Source organism: Buteo buteo, chromosome 11, assembly GCF_964188355.1.
Source record: "Buteo buteo chromosome 11, bButBut1.hap1.1, whole genome shotgun sequence".
Classification (NCBI taxonomy): Eukaryota; Metazoa; Chordata; class Aves; order Accipitriformes; family Accipitridae; genus Buteo; species Buteo buteo.
Genome location: NC_134181.1, coordinates 6,416,984 through 6,435,362, shown reverse-complemented (window position 1 = coordinate 6,435,362; position 18,379 = coordinate 6,416,984).

Sequence of the window (18,379 nt, the reverse complement as noted above, 5' to 3'; positions counted from 1 at the left end):
GGTAATTGACAAAACACGTTTCTAATGTTATTTAACAATTTTAATGACAGCGGCTGAAAGATACATTAAAAAAATATAACGTTCTAAGCCAAACATTTTTTGTCAAATGACATGGTTCCCAAATTTGCTGTTCCATGGCGCACTATTTCTGTAAAAACTCTCTTTGAGGCTGTAGGTCACAAAAGAAGAATGGAGCCTTGGAAAGAGATACAATGACTACTTAATATTGTGTGGGATTATATGCAGTGGCCTGTGGCAATTCCTTATGTCTCTCTGGGTAGTGATGCTTTTCCAGCATCATTTTTTTTTTTTTTTTTTTTTTGTCATCGCACAATTCCATTGTGAAATATTCTTTTCATGAAGGAGGAAGAAAGAGCTGGTTACACCCTGCAGTGTTTTGGGGAAGACTAAGAAGCGTGGTTTGCAGGGAGTATGTGTGAAATATGACATTTCATTATGTGTAATTATTTTTTAACCAGTAATGTCCATGTTGAAATGAGTTTCTTATTTTTGGAATGCACGGGGAGTGGTTGGGGAGGGGAGTCATGGTTTTTTCCCTGTTAATAAACTCAAGTCATTCTTATGCTAAAGTAATTTCTCAACAAAACAAATTTCTCTCCATCTGGGTAATGGCACACCCAAATGTGATTACATTACAAGGGATTTTAAATTAAATTTCAAGGTAGGAGCATTATTAATCCAATGCATTTGTCTTTATTATCATTGGATCTAAAACAATAAAAGACTTGAGCTCACTTTTAAATGGCAGTTCAGTGCTTGCTTCTTACAGCAATGTGGGTTTGATCTGAAATCCTCAGAAATCTATGTGTTTTGGGTCAGGCCCCAAAACGCTCTCCAAAGGTGGAGAAGGAATGGCAATATCCACCCCAGAAAGACAGGGGAGTTGCAGAAGAGCTTCATTTGGTTTGGATTCTTTCTGAACTTAAATGAGCAATATCAGATGCTGATCCAAGAGATTTTCTAAGTCACAGCGCTGACAGGGCTATGAAAAGGTGGGATGTACAGAACTGGCACAGTCAAAAATACACATTTTCCAGACTTATAGCAAATCAAGTCATCGTCTTGAAAAATCAGAGTCCGTATTTTTAACAAACTGCTAAATGTTGCCCACCCCGATATTTCAAAAAGAAGTGTTTACATGCACATGCAAAGGAATTGGATGACCAAATGACTTGTGTTCATCTGCTTTCTTGTGTTCACAGGCATTCAGATTGCATTTTGGATGCAAAACCAATTTTGTTTAAGCCCATAGCCAACAAATGCAGTAAATAAATACAGAGTGTATGAATCCCTCTTGAGTACTGTTTTTCAATCCATCACATACGAAACTTCAACTATCCCTGCTTATAAAATGAATGCGATCAGAATTTGTCATCGCAGCATTATTTGTCCATTTTTTCCTGGGGAACCTGACAGCTATCAGCTGATTACATTTGATCCGGCAACAGAACATGGATTTTACCAACTCTTCATCACAACAGCAAAAAAAGAAAAAAAAAACAACCCACCACCAAATAGCACGCTAAGTAACGTTATTACAAAACGTTACTGTATGATTTTCTACAAAGCCATTACTTTACAAAATGTGCTGATTTCTCACGTTTCTGCCCTTAGAGCACTAGCAGGTCTGAGGTTCAGTTCATTCCACCCCCCACGGTCTTCGGGTGGACGTCAGAAATCACCGAGGCAGCGGGAGGGTGGAATACCCTCCGACAGAGCCAGCCCTGGAGAGCCGCGCGGGCTTATGTCTTCCCGAGAGCCAACCCCACGGAACAGGCAACGTCACGCACAGCGGTGGGAAAGTAGGAAATTTTGGTAGGAAATCAGAGCGGTGTCTTTTATGTTGTTCTTCATGGGGGCTTTCCCTTTGCAAGCTGGATCGGGGGACTCGGCTGTTCAATGCAACGTTTCTGGGATGAGTTTCCATCGCGTTGGAAATACGGTACCCTAGTGCAACTGTGTGCATGTAAATGCACACTTGTGACAGTGGGTGCCCATGGAAATGTATGGGGTTTTTAGCTAATACCTGTGTCCCATTTAACAATATAATCTTTCCGAGAGCCCTGCTGCAGCACAGAAGCGGGCATTACATTTCAGCCTGGGTATCCATTGCCATGCAGAAACAACTTAATCTCCACAGCATATTCCCTCAATAACTGCCTGTGCATGAGATTTCCAAATGCTCAGACATAATTCTCTCACTGGAGAGTACAGGCTGATTATGACAAACTCCGTCAATTTTATTAGCCACACAGATGTTATAGATATATGTGAAAATCAACCATAATTCTTCCCGTGATGTGCATAGTGGCACTGCCGCAGGCTGTGTCTTTCCCCTCCACAACCCCAGAGCTCACAGGCTTCCAGCCATTCAGCCTCCACGCGGCCCCTGAGCTACGATGATCTTAAAAAGAGAAATATTAAAAGGATTAAAAATGACACTATTGAGCCAGCGGGTGCCTGCAACCACAGAGTCCCGACTGCTGCTGAAAACCGAAGCAGAAGGCAGGGATGAGATTGCTGCCCTGCGATCTTGCTGCGCGCGGGATTTCTCCTCCGAGGTGTACCCAGCTAACCTGCCGGCAGGGTCGTGTGTACCATAGCGGTCATCCCTCCGCAAACATCTCTGATGCTGAATACCATGTGGGCGAGCCTGGCTGCATCTCTGAAGCTGACAGGGGGCACAGCTGAGCCGTACAACTGCTGAGGTCTTCCCATAGTCCTTCTTTACGCTTGCCATGGGGTCGCGATGCTCGCTTTGTCTGCCTATGCAAGGCTGGATACAAAGCGCGCTCTTGAAGAGCTGCGAGAAATATTTGCATCAAGATCATTCGGCCAAAGCCCTCCCTGGCTCCCAGCACTGGGTCTCAAAGGCTCAGCAAGCAGAAGGAAAGCGATGCGTACAATTTAAAGAGAAAGATGAAGCCTACAAGGGCTTGTTGGTTTAAGTCTCTATCACAATGCACCTCTAGAAGGCCAGAAAAAGAAGCTGAAATGCAGGTTTACTGTGGAAAGGCAGGTCCAGGAGTGAGAAGACCCATAAAGACTCAGTCCTTAAACCCTCTGCACCTCAGTCTTCCCATCTATAAGTAGTCCTCAGGTTTAATAACCTAGAGAGTGCAACGGGCCACGTGTGTGGGGTAAAAGTAATTAGTAACTGTGAAGTACAGAAACTGTTGGCAAAAAGAATCACATAAATGCAAAGTTATTATGGGCACCCAGTTACCATAGTGATTGGTGTCTCAGAAATCGCTAATAATAGTAAAATAAATAACACAGGCCAGGCAGGAAGAGCCCCTAGAGATGGATGTGAGCTGCTCCCCTCCTGCGGGACTGCGTGTACTGCTTTCTCAGCGCTCCTCGCCCCGCGCTGGCTCCGGCTCAGCTCCCTCCCGGGGTAACACACTGTGCTGCTGCGAGAGCGCTAGGTCAGCCAAGTGAAAGCGGAACTTTCAAGTGCTTTATTATTTTCAGGAGTCGTCAGAGAAAACGAAACCCCCACAACTACAAATAATTGAATACGTCAATAATATTTTGACTTGTTCATGTCTTGCAAGGTTTACTATAGCCCTGTTAAGTACTTTATTGCTGTCCCTCCAGTGATGTTAATTAAGTTCACCATAGGCTCACAAGTCCTTTTTTTCCCCTCTTTCTTTCTTCCCCTTTTTTTTTTTTTTCCTTAAAACAAGCAAGCAGTTTTCCCAAGTATAAAGCCTAGCAAAGGGAGCTGTAATCCAGTGGAAGGCACTCAGATGACGGCAGATTAGAAGGAATAAAGATGAGGCACCCCTTCAGTACAATGGTCAACATTTCTCCACAAATAGGTTTTCCAGCAACATTAGCTGAGGGATTGTGAAAGTCCAAAGAAAGTGTTAAAGAGCCATGCCAAATAAATAAAGAGCATCAATCCTCAGCCTTGGGCCACTGTCAGATTAAAAATTGTTCTACCCTTGTACAAAGGGATGTTCAGAGCTGAACATCTTAGGTAGGTGTTTCACCACTCTTCCATGTAATTTTACATCTATGTTACGTTTTCCATTTCTAATGTTTTTATCAATAGGGGAATCAAATGAGGACAAGCTTAGTAAGGAGAACAGAGTGAACAGTAGGCCAGTAGAAAGATATACGCCTGCTCCCTCCTCTCTGTATGTCTCCAGTCATCAAAGATGGCACCATGATGCTTATCCTGCTGCCTCTCCCAACAAATCCTCTGCGTCACCTGAAGACCAGCCTCCTCCTACGCTCCAGTCACACTCCCCGGTGCATATCCCATGCTCTGCTGTCTCGGTGACCAAGACCAATGGCCCTCGGGCCCCTCATTAGAGCTGAGAAGCACGTAGGAGTCAGCAGGACCCAATCGAGATTTAAATAGCGGGGAGGTGGATTCTGCTTTCTATCATGCTTGTGCAAATCCAACCATGACCTTGATACAGGAGAATTTGGGCTAGTACTTTCCTCGTCAGCCAGAGCAGCTGTTGTGATTTCAAGTGTCTTGAACTGAGTTTTCTACCTTCAATAAATCAAAAAATAAAATGCCACTTTGCAGTAAACAGTGATGCAAAATCCCACAGGACGTGTTGTCCAGCCATCTTAGCCAAGCAATCTTACTGTTTTAGAAAGCTTTTGTAATACAACTGATCTTGGTTTCGAATGAGAGGATTCATTGCTCTTATTGTACTTATTTCCACTAAGTTGGAAGTGCATTTTTTATGCTTTTAAAACTAGGAGAGTAAGAGCATTGGTTAGTGCCAATCAGAATAAGAATAAAATTCTGTAGCAAGCTTTGGCCAAGAACACAACCTTTTTGTCCAGGTTTTGCTCACTGGAGGCCACTCAACAGTCACATCTCTCCTTTCATTTCAGACTCCAGCCATATACACAGCTGATAAATTAGGCTAATATATCACCCCAAAATACCCAGAAGCACCAACTCCACTGCTGAGAACTGTACCTATGGAACCACCACTGATACTGGGCAACCATGAGCCCACCCATGCTCTTCCTGATGTTTTTGCTTGCAGTCTGCACAAGGATGCTCAGAGGGAACAATTTCTATATCTGTCTGGACTTCAAGGACATGCTCATTCTGGGACACTGCGTGCCAAACCAGTGAAGGGAAGAAAAATAATTTGGTGCCTTTCCTTCCACTCAAACAATACCCTGGCACAATCTGGCCCTGTGCAGTGTCCTTCCTGGCCCCCAGGTAAATCATTCAAACCACCTCAATTAATCTCTTCCCGGTTTAACGCTAGCTAGATATGCTGTCTGATGAACAAAGATGCTGAAGAAAGATTGTTTTAGTTCTTGGAACAGTCCAACCAAATGGAAAGTACCAGCTAACCCTCTATCTACCAACTTAATCCTGAGTCAACAAAAGTATTTCAACAGGAGTCCTGGCCACTTGTGTGATGAAGCAACACAAAGAAGAGAGATGAGTCAAATATGACATTCACATAGAGGACTGGGAGACAGGACAGAAAGTGGAGGTGGTTGGCTAGGGAGATGAGGCGCTCAATTTTTGCCATGACTCATACATACAAATCAATCAGTGATAAGATACAGAGACATGAGAAAAGATGGGGGCGAAAAAAAAATTAAGTAGTTTCCACACTTTCCAACCAAGGAAGTGGTACAAGCAGAAGCGGGTAAAAAGCCTGATGTTACAGAGGGGATAGGAGGGGAAAGGCAAAGACTACGTAATACTTCCAGTTTCCACAAGCGTTGAGCTTGGAGTTAAATTAGTTTCTCAGATACTCAGGCAACAGCGATGGCTGCTTTGAGATGTAATTCAATCAGTAGATTGTAGGGAAGCCAGCATAAGAAGGATGATGTTGCAGACAGAAAGCTTGCAAATTAGTATAATAAGCAAAGCACTGAATAAGCAAGAAGGAATTGAGCTTTATTTGAGCAACAGTTTGCTCACACCTAGATGAGTTTTAAAGATGTTAACACGTGATTAGCGATGGCCATCTCCCAACCTTTGAACGCTTCTCTACGTATGATTGTACAAACCAGCAGATCTACTGCTTGTCTGCGTGGCCTTGTTCTGAGGAACAGGGGACTGCCAGCACCGGAGGAACGGACTGAAAAACATGATGTTGGAAGATGAAATGGAGTAGCTAGGAAAAAGTCCACTACTGACCAAAAAAAGACTCAAATTTGGACGATCAGCTGAAATGTTTTTAGGGATTAAAGGCTTCCTCCCTTAGACTGCCCACACAACAACCCCAGCTCATGGCTGTATTAGATAAACTGTTTTTCCCTATACATTTGACTGAAGAATAGAGTTAAGAGGTTGAGCGTTTCTTCTGAAACAAACATCAAGGACCTTTTTGAGAAGACCAGATGCATTTTGCAGTCTGCTTCTCAGCCTCTCCAACACACGTGCCATGTAAACCAAGCAATGAAGTTGCTTCTCCCTCCCACAGAAATCTTCCATACATAGGATTTGGGATTTTTCCACCAGAATCAAACAGTTCAGCCTATTGCCATATCCAATTATGTCACACAGAATTATCCCCTTTCTGTACCTTCTGTTTGTGGCCTGGTTGTTTTAGGAATATAAAACCTATCCTATGATTACCTAACATTACAATAGTATTTTCCTACAAGGAGCAAGTAAGGAATAGAGAAACAGGCTGTAATTTTCATTAGCAGTTACATCTGCTCTTGCTATGGTAAATGGTTTCTCCTTCCCAAGCCATTGCATCCCATTGCAAGCAAAACATAATCCTACCCTCGAGACTACAAAATCAGTTTCCATGGGAATCTATGTGATGTCAGAAATCTGTTCTTCTTACTCAATAGTAGGATTTCAAAGGCACAGCTCCTCATGGACACAAGTCACATAAGAACAAATCCTGGTTTGAACACTTTGCTCACGCAGACTCCAGGAAGACACAAAGATGTTCACCTAAAACACTAGTCCACCTGCTTGCACTGTATCTCTGAAGAAATTGTTACTTGTTCCCTTAATGACTAGTCTACAAGTGACTAATTAGCCGATAAACATACAGAGGTTAACTAACAAATTTGAAAAGACGGACGTAAAGTAATCCAAAACTTCCTTAACGATCTCAGAGCGCAATTGCTCTAGCTATTCATGGTCCATAGTAAATGATTTTGTCCATTTCAAGAATTGCTTTAACTTCCAGCGTGCCATGCCTGCTGCATTTCCAGTACTGTGAAATTAACTATTGTGAAATAATACCTGGAAACAAAATTGCCACCAAGTCTATTGTTTTGGTGTAGGAAAAACATAATTAAACAGCCCACATTGAGAAGCTAGTAGGATTTTTACCAATGAATGGTTGTCCTGGTTATGTATATAATTTCAAATTCACAAAAATAAGATGTGTGCTACCGAGAAAGACGATGATTCTTTCCTTCCGCTAAAGAGAATGTTGTTTCATGCTCATTTCTTTTATTTGAAGGCTGACTGTTGAACAGGTATACTTTATTTTTTAACATGACACAGCAAAATTTCCAGTAACAAGTTGTTTATGCAGTTCAGCGCAGGTTTTTTGTCCAGCAACGTTAGCGATACAAAGTGTTTTAAAGATGTGATTCGGTAGCACTTGTTCCCTTCCCATCCATAGGAGAAAACTGTAATCATTATTTTGTAATAGTGCACAGTAAGGTGGACACTGGTTTCATTTAAAGCAATGCTATTCCTATCTAGAAGTGCTGGGATTTAAGCATGTGACTCCCATTAACATTAATGGAAGTTATATGTTTAAAACCTCTGCGCATTGTGATGGGAATATGTTCCATGGAATCCAATTAATCTGAAGAACATTGCATACATTTGGGAACATTCATGATGTACAATTTCACTGGCATATGGATTTGTCCTCAATAAAGCTTGCTAGTATCTGGTAACAAAGACATTAACAATCTACTGTACAGCTAAATAAAGGAGGACTAGACTATATGTTTTCCCAGCTCAGTGTAGGCAGCTACAAAGAAGCTTTTGAGTGTAAACAAATAAAGAATTGAGAAAATAAGGAAGAAGATGGTATTTTAAGAATGTGAATATTTGGAGAATGCTGGGGAATGAACACAGAGGAGGCTGTTCGTTTATAGGTTAGATGCATTTTCAACAGGAACCAAGCAAGTACAAAAAAAAGAAAAGAAAAAAATATGGAGGGAGGATAAAAAGAATATTCAGACTCCGGCTGTTTCCCACACGCCGAAGATAATAATGTGAATGGAAGTGATTTTGTTTTAGGGGTCAGAGCAGAGGCTGATATTGCAACCTTTCCAGATCCTGAAAAACATCATTTGATTAAAATAACTGGCCCCGTTGTTCTTGTGATCCTAAGGAGGCTATTTTACATGATGAAGACAACAGCAAAGCAGCGAACAGTAAGTTTTAGTGCTTCAGAGACAAAGCACTAGAGACACACTGCTGCTGGAAAGTGTAACAGAACATTAAAGCACATGATAAGCAAGCAGGAATCAGCAAAAAGTTAATAGGAAACCACAGTGACAATATGTCCGTGCAGTTCAGTACAATATTTCTCTCCCTTTTTTTTTTTCCCCTCTTCTAACAGGATGAGAAATTTAACAGGACACAGGAAAGCAGTATCTTAGTAAAGAAAGAAAGGAACAACCAGAGATAAGAAAATAATGGTTCTTGCCACTAAACAAGCTATTCAATTTTAAGAACATTTGTTTGTAAAAGTTTGACAAGACCTCACTTACCCAGACCTTGATGATCCTCAGACCTTCTTCAGAAAGGTTTCCTTTCTCTAAATGAAGAAATATGTGACCAGAATGGCCAGAAATTAATCATTATTTTTTGAAGCCTCAATTTGAAACACGTTTTAAGGCCTGGTACTCACAGAAGGATGTTTAGGTCTTTTGGAGGAAGCAAGAGAGTCTTGAAACCATCTCAAATCAGAGATCTGCCCGAGAACGTGCGTGGGCAAGCTACGTGCAAGGGGTGCAAACCCACCTCCCTGTGTACTACGCCGTACAGCTGTATATTTATGTCAGCTTCTACAGATGAGTTCAGAGTGTTTCATTCCTATAAAGGCTGCAAAGTTTTGTGTTTGCTTTTGCAATCCACTATGTAACCGACACGCAGACCGAGAACGGAGGGATGAAAATACGCAAGGCTCCGCAGCCCCGCATTTGGGGGAACTGGAGAAAACAGTTGCATTACAGGGAATAGCTGAACTGACAGACTAAAAAATTACCTGAAAGCTTCTAAATACAATAAATAAATAAGTGAAATCAGCAAGCTGAAGCATTACATTTGAGGATTTTTTTTTTTTTAAGTGTTTTAAAACAACCTCTTGCTGAAATAGGAGGGGTTATTCTTTTCTGGCAATCTAAAGCACTCACTGCTAAGTCTGACAGTTGAGGAAGTCCCAGAACTTGCACACATACCAACGTGTACGGGCATGTTGGATGCAAGGCTTAATATGGCCTATTGTGATCAGAAAAGGAGAAAAAAATACATTTTCAAGCTTCTCTTGACAGTGAGATATAGTACTGAGAAGGAGGCATTAATAAGAGGGCAAACTGCAGATGACAAACTTCAAGAAAAGCTGAGGTTGTTTCATGCCCCTGATATTGAGACATGAATGTTTCCTCCTCCTTCTAAGGAGCACGCTGGCATCGCGCAATGGTTTTGTCTTTCTGGCCATTTCACTCTAAGCCACAGATGGAAGAGGCACCACCACAACACTTCCCGGAGATGTGGGGCACCAGTCTACCTCCCGCCAGCTGTCTAAAAGGGCATCATTTAATGACTGGGGAGACAGTTATCACTTTGTGTATGAGGGCAGTGTCTGGAAGTCACGTTCCAAAATATCCTCGTGGCCCAGAACACGTGGTCCATACCCGAGGAACGAGGCAGGGCTGCCCGGCAGCGGAGGACAGTGATCTCCGCTGAGTCCCAGGGCAACTGTGTCTCCTCCACCACTACCGACTCTCCCCATTCAACACCCCAGCAGCAGAAAAGCTTTGCCATTGCTCGTGGGACGTAGCCCCAGCCTTGGAAAAGCCCTTCGGCGGCTCACAGGTGGCCCAGGAGGGCTGTCACAGAGCCCGAGCATCATTTCACACGAAGCACGCTGACGCGGGAAACGCGCAGCTACAAGTTGCGTGACAACGTGCACAGCATCTCACTGTCACGTGCAGAGCGTTCGTGAACCAAAGCCCTTGCCTCCACAATAAGTAACAGCTTGTCTGAAATGCAGTCGTCTATTTCAGATTGCTGCCAACTCTGCGCATCTTTATTTGTCCCTTAATCATGCAGCTTTTTTCTCCTGGCAGAGCCATGACCACAAAGTGTTAAAGCCAACAAAGACCATTTGCAATTCATCTTTTCACTTGGTATTAAATACTCGTTTTATAGAAAGCAAATACATCTTTCTTAACAAAAAAGAGAAAAAAGACAGAAAGAACAGGACCTACACTGTTTTTACAGACCATCATTTAAACCTGATCTTGAAAAGTAATGTTAAAATGATAAACATGTTGTTCGTGATATGTTAACATTTAATGATGATGTTATTGAACACAGAGATTAGATCCCTATCAGATGCGGTTTTGAAGAAGATACCTGGACTATGGAAAGATTTTCAAAGGCATTTTTCTTACTAAGAAATAGCCGGCTCCTTGTATGTGTCTCCTTCTAAGTATCTTAAAAACACATCAAGTTTTTCACCCTCCAGTTCAGATTTCAGAACTGCTATTTATCTATTTTAAAGACCTCTGCAATGAAAAAAAGAACTATAATTAATGAGGGGTTTAGGCCTTACTGTATACACACACAAGTTTATCTATCTATCCATAGACATAGACACATTTTAATTTTAAGATGTGGTTTAAACTTAAAGGACTGATTGCAAAATATTGGCAAGGACCATTTTATTTAACAAAATATCCAGTGGTTTGCCTAACATCTAATTCCACAATGACCTCACTGAAGTTATCATTTTCCAAAAGGCTAATGGAGAGAGGTTTTTTAGGGTAAAAAAGAAGAGCTAAGCCTCAGACTATGGATGATCCAATGCTTGCGCAAAAGAAAGTCACTCCAGGCAACGCAGAACCTTACCTGACCTATGAATAGATACTATCTCCCCTCCCCAGTTCCCATTTACCAAGTCCAAAATTCCCCCAAACACGTAAGATGGCCATTCCCATTCCATGGTACCCAATACAAATGTTAAAGTTCCCGTTAGGGCTGGGGTCAGCCTGCAGCACCACGCACTGATTACCTGGTCCAGTCCCCTCCTGCCCTGGCTGGCCCAGCAGAAAACACTGCTCTTGCTGAAGAACAGCACAAACATGCAAATACACTACGGGGAAGATACACGTGTTAAGAGCAACTACCAAAACGCAGCAACTTTAGAAGCAAAACTTTTAAAATTTAATCAAAACCCAAACAAACAGTCCTATATTTACCATTGGAATTCACTGGATAGCCAAAGAGAAGAGAATAATGTATGACTAGTGCTAACACCCCATTTATTAGGGTTCTGAGCTGTGTACGCTCTCTGTACATTTTACACGTCTATCTATACATGCGCCTGAAGGACTCCAGGGAGAAATCAGATGACAATTTCAGTATATATTTTCTTTTGAAGAGGAAGATCAAATTCCTGTGTTAAGTCTATACGCCAGTCGCTGGCACAACAGGGTCTGCAAGCAGAATGGCACATGTGTTTAAAACCAAGCACGTTTTACATGTAGGCCTAATTGTGACCAGAATAGTTAGTACCTTACAAGACCAATTCCTAATATTCCAATTCAAGTTTCTACCTCCTTCAAGGTATTTGATATTGAAGAAACATGCTAATGGTCTGGTGCAGAACAGAAAGACCTGCATCATTCTTCCAAAATATGCTATTGCCTACTCAAGCCAGGAGAGAACAAAAAAATCCCTACTTTTTTAAGGATGGTAACTTTCTAATAAATCCAATGCAGAATGCTACAGACAGCACTTAAGAGCGCACTGACATAGTACTATCTACAGAATTATGGACAACCCTAGGACCCTGCCAGGTTGAAGCTTAATACCAGAAATAGAATAAATTGATTCAAGAAGTCATCTTGAACACCACCGTTCAGCCTGAGTGCAGCTCAGTCTCTAATGATTAAATGTTACTTCTTTATAAGCTTCATTCTGGCCAAAACTCTCTTACATTAATATTTTCACAAACTACGTCCCAAAATAAACATTTTGTATATGATACAAATACCAAAGTCACTTCAGTTCACTTATTGTGGTCATGACCACTTTGGCAAGATTTTGGGGAGAGAGGAGAAATTCAATAAATCAGATATTTTCATGATTTAGTGTTTGCAAAGGTCAGAAACCAGCACACAATATCTCCCTACTCTGAATTACACATCAGTTAATACAAAGAGCAATATTTTCCAAGAATCCAGCCAAAACCTGGCATCTGACAGAGGAACTTCATCAATGTGTCCTGTCCTTTGGGCTCCTCCCTCCCACCGTTACATCCTGAAGAAATATGGTGCAATACTGGACACAAGGACTAGTTCTTAAATTAAGAAACCAACAGCAGGGGAAGGATGAATGGCGAGAAACTTTTTCTCCTTTAATTACATTGTGCTTTCACTAGCTAATGTTGTAGCATTTGCACAAGAAGAAGATAAACTAAGGAAATGCAGTGACAGAGGGGGAAGTCGAGCTTTGTGCTCGAGATGAGATCGAAGCATCTATAAAATCACAGCATCTCTGGGATTTTTGTTTTAGCCAGTATTTAAGAAAGGCTGGGGCATCTGCAAATTCACAGCCAAATTTCAAAGACAAAGCACATCTCCAGAGCAGTGGCAATGTGCATTGAATGGGATTTTCTTCTAAGACAGTAAGTCTACTCATATTTCATATACATACTAAGTTTCATATTTACCTGGACTGCTTGCTCCTCTTTGCACCGGTTTATTTTCTTCTTATCTATTCTGACGCAGCTGGCTTTTGACAGATGCACACATGTTCATCGCATGAGGAATATTTGTGATGTGTTTGGGAAAAAAAAAAAAGGCCAAAATGTTGGATTCTGTTCTGTGACTTGCTGTCTTCATTTCCTTAGGCTGGGCGTACCCAGCATGTCCTCGGCCAAACATCGTTCCACTTCCCTTTCATTCATTTACCAACAACGTTTGACCTAAATAAAACAGAGTACAGCTCATGCAGCAAAACACCCGGGACAGAGCTGTGCTTCTCCCTGTGACGAGAAAGTGCCCGCTCCTCCATGTTTTCACTGGCGATGCTCTGGGGATGCTGCAGTTAGGCGAAGCCACTTTCTGCGCAGATGAAAAAATGCAGACTTCTGCATTCCAATGCCAATAGCAACTTTGCAGCACTTAGTAAGGCAACCCGACACGTGTAATTGATATGAAAGGAGCAAGCCAACAGCCAGGAACTGGCAGGGGTGCCCCAACACATGTCCCTCCTGCATATATCATAGCATTAAAACCATCAAACACTCCGGGTAGAAAAGCAAACAAACAAGACCGGCGTAAGACCAAGATATATAAAATGCCCAAAGCAACATTAAATCATCTGAAGATATTCCCATTAAACAGAATTATTGTCCCCATTAAGAACCAAAGCTATTTAGAACCATTGGCCATTCAGCTGGTTCCCTAAGAGACTTCCCGATTAAGCAGATTTTTCCATGTGGGTTTCTTGTGATTAAAGGCCTTATCTTGCAAATCCTTGCTCCTATCTATCGTCCTAACTCAAGTGAGCAGTCCTAATGCATGAAGAGTGCTGGCTTACTCATCTCATCTACATTTACCTAATTCTGCTGATTTCAGCTTGATTTGCATGACAAGAGGAGATCAAGCCAAGGGACCTACTCTCAGAGTTTGCAAGAGAAGAATTACAGCTGTGCCTACACTCAGACACAAAGAGGCACACATTAACAACTGCCCAGACTCCAAATCACCAGAGCTTCAGTCAGCTCTAGTCTGGAAGGCACGTAGCCACGTTAGCAGAACACTGTGAAGATGCTGATAAATGCACCTGAGAGGCAAAACTTTTTACTGCGGACACATTCACACCCTAATGTGTCTAAATGGCTTCCTGACCAAAGCTGGCTCATGCCCCAGTGGCTTGGAGCTAGCCTGTGACAGCACCAGACTGTGTAGACACGTTCTATAAGGTAAGCACATCCTATATTGACAGCATTTAGTGGATCCTTCACAATAAAGTGTGTATTCTACTGGTCTCTAACTGACTGGCCTGCTGACTGTCTGAAATTGCCTGGAGGCGAAGAAATGAAACGGGACAAATTACTTCAAGAGTAATCATATTAAAAAAATGTAATGCAGTTTTATCTGCCATCTAGAAATACTGTTAGCATCAGGCAGAGGAGCAAGCAAGAATCTCAAATTCCACAACTCAAACCAGAAATTAAGGACTTACTCTTTTTTAAACCAAACTTGCATTTGCCATGATTTCTGTAATTTATAACCCTGGAAATTAACCTTGACATCCATAAATTCCCATGTTCCAAGTTTCCTAATAGATTCTTTCCATAGATCTTCTGCCCCACCCCTTCTGTGGTCCAAGCTGGATTTCTGAAGACACTGTGCTGATACCAGCAGTTTGATAAAGTACAGTGACTCCTTTCTGCTTCCTCCGAGGAATATATGTATCAGTGCTTGCCTGGGTATATTTGCATGCATGTGTAACACGGTTGCACTGCCCCTGCCGCTTGGTCCTAATGAAAAAAGCTGATTATCACAAAGCAATCCTGAAAAATGGTTAAGAGGCAAGATACCAGGCCTGTATGAGCCCACAAAATGGTTCACTCCTTGGTCCCTGTTTCAGGCACCCAAGTACAGCATGAGTGAGTATGAAATGTTAACCTTTTATGGTTAGCTATGTGATGAAGTGGATCTCGTCTTGTTTCATTTTTGTTTGACAGTGCTATAAACATATGAAATTAAAGTAGTGCCCCAGCCAAACCTTCCCTGATGGATTTCTGTTGGAATTTTTGTGGGGAGCAGCAGAGGGAGGGAGACCGGGGCACAGACTACACGGTTGAAATGCACGAGTCGGCAACCCTGACGGTTGAAACTAAGAAGTGATTTGACCTGTAGGAGTTACACGTGGTACTTAGGCAGCGAGCTCCAGGAGAGCATCAGGGTGGCCAGTGACGTGGAGGGCAGGAACGACTCCATCAGGCATCTCCTCCAGCTCTCCTGCAAACATGAGTCAGGACCCTCAATTCACCTGAAAGTTCAGTCTAACACACCTTCAATGTGTTTCAACTCAGAGTGGTCCATCTGAGACAAAGTAGGGGAACATTAAAAGCTGGTACGTGACAGCATCTATTCAGCACGTCCATGTGTGTCAAGCTCTGCAGACTTGTTACCTTGCTGTGGTTAGACACCTTGTTTTGAGATCCAAGCAGATTACCACTAAAAGCTTTCCCTTCAGTTCATTACTTCCTACTTCAGTGTTACTCGTATCGATTTTCTTATTCTAACTACTCACATCTAAAAGCAGAGCACTGAATTCATAGGACTGCTTTCTGACTTTTTTCATAAACAGGGCTAACGCTACTACAGATCAATCACTGTGAAAGTTATTTTTCCTTGCTTCTCTTTTGACTGAAAGCCTAAGAATCTGGACTTTCAGAGGTTTGGTTAGGAGGCATATTATGCAATTTAAATGTAACGTGTCAATAGCGAAGATATGGCACATGGGAGAGGGAAGGGACAAGAAGACCCCATCTCTTCGTACTGTTGAAGTTAATAAGAAAAAGAAGTCAGGTGAAGCACGTGCAGTTACACTGCTGCAATACTGGGGCAAATAAGAAGAAAATCAGGCAGTACAGAGAAGGAAACAGAAAATTACAGCTCTAATAACAACAGAAGTGCATGTAATATGCAGCATACATAATATATGTATGCATGGTAGATCTTATTAAAAACTACAAATATTTTCTTCTTCTCCCTTCTGCTATTGCTCAAAAAATAGAATAGCTCTACCTCCCTTTGTCAATAAATCACATTAAGGTCACTCTGAGGAGCAGCAGAATATAAATGTCTTGTATGCAAAATCAAACTATGTTTGGGGTATAAATGTGATACAAATGCCATCCAAAATATGCTTGAAAGAGAGAAATGAAGTACTAGCACATTAGATTTCGCAATTTATTTACAGAGTGGAAGTCATTGAAATCTACTTCTCCCAAAACTATCTGTTCCCAAGCTTTAAACATTCAATAACTTCTCAGCCAGGGAATGTGCTTTTTTTTTTTTTTTTTTTTTTTTCACTTCCCTCTATTTTCTCTGTGGTTTGCCTTATCATGTGCTAAATATATTATTGCAACACATTAGTTACTTTGGTCCACAGCTTTGAAACCTTCACACAAGGCTCTAGGAATCTCACAGATAAATCACTGATCAGAATAAACTGATTGTCTATTCTGGATTCTTTTTTGTAGGATTTAAAAAAAGCCCAAGAGATAAGTTCAGAAAACAAACCCAAGTCTGTTACTTCTCAAAAGGCCATGGGTTTTCACCCTCGGTCTATGCATTTTGGATTGTTTTCCAAGTCTTCCATTTGAATAGCAAAAGTTGCATTTCTCGCAAGTTGTAGGACAATCGCCCCACAATCAGAATATACTTTTAAGATTACAAGCTTGGGTTTCATTTGAAGTTTAGACAGACTGTGTATCTCTTCCCTCAAACCAATATTTAAGAAGTTGCTTTTGTGACCTGCTGAAGCAAGACATCTGCACTACACTGCACTTTTGTTTTCAATAGACTCACATTTAGCCTGGTACAGTTGATGTATAGGAGAGAACATCTTGGAACAGATAAGCCATGAATAATTCCAGAACTTCAACTACCACAAGCACCTTCTTTCGACATCCTCATTCTGAACACCATCTTTTTTTTTTTCTTTTTTTTTTTTTTTTTTAAATTAGTCAATGGATGCCAGATTGGGGTTATGGACTGAATTAATTTTATGTCTCTGACATGTTCACTGTATAATTATACCAAGCTGCGCACTATTAGATAATTATTTTTGGTCCTCAAAAGAGGAATTCAATTTGTTTAAAATTATTTTAGCTCCTTCAGAAAGAAAGATATTATTTCCCTTCGAAAAGCCATCAAACTAAATGATAAAGCAACCCCATTCTGGTAATAAAAGACTATGGCACTGAAGTGGTTACAAACCATTTTGTTCAACCAGACTATTTACAAGTAGCAACAGGGTATCTGTTTCCTGTCATCTCCATCATATATCTTGAGGCAGAGAGATTGGAGCCCAATTACAGCCTGATATCTAATCAATACACACCTTATTCCTAGAGCAGGAAGTAAAGGAGGAGGCCCTTGGGAGCCAGAGTTCAAATTACTCCGCTGTCGATTCCAGATAGCAGCTAATGATAGGATATATTTCTGGAAAGGGGGGTGGGTGGGAAGGGTAGCATGGTTTAATGGGATTGTTAATACAAGGAACACATACGTATATTAATTTAGACATCTGCTTCTGAATTCCAAAAGCCCTACCCGAATCCGAAGAAAAGTGACCCAATTTGCTAGTCACTCCTATAGCTTTGGGGACTTGACTTCGTTAAAATAAAGCAGTCAAGTGACAAACCCAGTCCAAAACCTTTAAATGAGATTTGTAAACTGCATTTGGTTAGATTCCCACCCCCCCACCTTTTTAGAGTTGCTTTTTCAAGAAGGAGGACTTACTTTCATATGGACACAGACTTTAAATAGCTCCAGGGACTTTTGACCAAGCCAGTGAGCATTTCCCTTTCCCAGCTGACCAGTTAAATTTACTCTGTTGTATGCATGGACCTACTGGGCCAAATCCTGCACTTAACTGAAGGCAGCTGTCCGTTGACTCTTGGTCAGTTACGAGCTGTTCAGGAAGATCTTAAACAGATAAATCTTGGGACTATTTGCCCCTAAGTGTCTACCTCTAATTGTATCAATTCACCAGAAAAATAACCTCTCCTACTTATTAATTGCTTTGTATTCCTAGCAATGGTTCAAAAAGCTGCCTTTTGCATAGAGGGCTTTACCAAATTTTTTTTTTTTTTTCTGTCTTCCAAGAATTACCCTAACTCAGAAATGTAAAATATGAAGAGCAAATAGCCTGAATAATCAAAGAAAGTCACATGCTACACTCAGTACTCCCAGAAAGAGAATGAAGCACAGGGACATAATAAATCTTGTTAGTATTCAGCTTTCAAAATGGTCTGGAAGGCTGCCTGGTGACATGGATTCCTTCTAGGTTTAATACAGGTTTGATTAGCCAGGAAATCATTGTCTTCTTCTAGGGAGCCAGACCACAGACCTACAAAATTCACAGTAAACAAAAGCAGGCAACAAA